This window comes from Poecilia latipinna, unplaced genomic scaffold, assembly GCF_001443285.1.
Source record: "Poecilia latipinna isolate Pla-1442-1.1 unplaced genomic scaffold, P_latipinna-1.0 Scaffold4992, whole genome shotgun sequence".
Classification (NCBI taxonomy): Eukaryota; Metazoa; Chordata; class Actinopteri; order Cyprinodontiformes; family Poeciliidae; genus Poecilia; species Poecilia latipinna.
In genome coordinates, this window is record NW_015117608.1 from 1 (window position 1) to 1,194 (window position 1,194).

A 1,194-nucleotide genomic window follows, 5' to 3' on the forward strand; every position below is an offset into this window, starting at 1 on the left:
GCTCGATGTGAGAGCCCAATCCTGTGTAAAATATCAATTAAACGCGTGTGATTTACTTGTACTTCTACAAAAAAGGCTGTTGCCATGGTTACTGCTTCACGTGGCAACAGGATTCCTGGTATTTATACAAATTTACATTAATATGTATTTATGGAGGCGACCAGCAGCTGCTCTGTTTCCTGTAAATTAGGATTCATAAAGGAAAGGAGCGCAGCCACTTGTGTGCGCACGGCTTCACACATCTGGATTTTTTTGTGCGCTGCACTTTTCTAAGTTTGTCAGTACGCCAAGTTTTAGTGTGAAAACTGCGCACTCCTTTATGCATGAGGCCCCTGACGATTTTCAGCATGAAGTTATAGCTGAAACTTAGAACCATTACCAATTAGTTTAGAAGCTGCTGCTTAATTGAAATCTTGACATATTTTTAATCCTATAATTAAATCAATCAGATTTCAGAGAAAGAAAACATTTATTTAAGTGATCAAATGAAGTGAAATCAGGTTCTTCCAGCAGTGATGTCATAGTCGCTTAGCATCCAGGTGGAAGTGACATCACCAGCAGGAAACCCATGTTGCAATTCAGGTTTTTAGGCATAAGAAGGTTACAGAGGTCTGGCACAGATGAAGGGGAGCTTCAGGCTACAGACATTATCATTCACATAATCTCGTCCTGTAAAGAGACAAAAAGACAAATCCTGACTGAAGGCCTTTGACAAAGACTTTGACATGACTTGATCAGTTACAGAAATCACTGATCAGAAATCAGTGTCTGTTGTGTCCTTGGGCGAGACACAACAGACATGAATGGAGTGGGGGTTCAAACCAGGAACCCAAAGATTACAGGACAAACTCCTACCTACTAAGCCACCAGATACAAAGGTATTATTAAAACATGCATTTAAGCTAAATTATTAATTACAAATTGTGTATCTCCAGTAATAAATACCAAATATGTTGATGTCCATGCAGTCTTCGTTTCCCCTGGCGTTGTTTGGCTCACCGGGGCCCCAGTGATTAAACACAAACTTGGAACCGTCACTCCAAAACCAGAAGCCTTCCTGAAAGAACATCTTAGTTTTAAGCTCCTTTACAAACAAATCACACAGAACCAACCTAGACTTCAGTCACTCATTGTAGAAAATGTGAACTGTGTTTGGATCATTTCTATTTAAAACCCTCAGCTGGTCAGAGCAGC

The 1,194-nt window shown here is 40.2% G+C and overlaps 1 long non-coding RNA gene across 1 annotated transcript; it reads right to left on the minus strand.

The window, feature by feature from the left end:
• Positions 1-450: 450 nt before the first annotated feature.
• On the minus strand, positions 451-1,188 carry LOC106943211 (uncharacterized). The gene is made up of 2 exons (XR_001423853.1): positions 946-1,188; positions 451-669 (listed from the first exon to the last, which is right to left on the minus strand). It is a non-coding gene; the product is annotated as an uncharacterized LOC106943211 (long non-coding RNA).
• Positions 1,189-1,194: the final 6 nt, after the last annotated feature.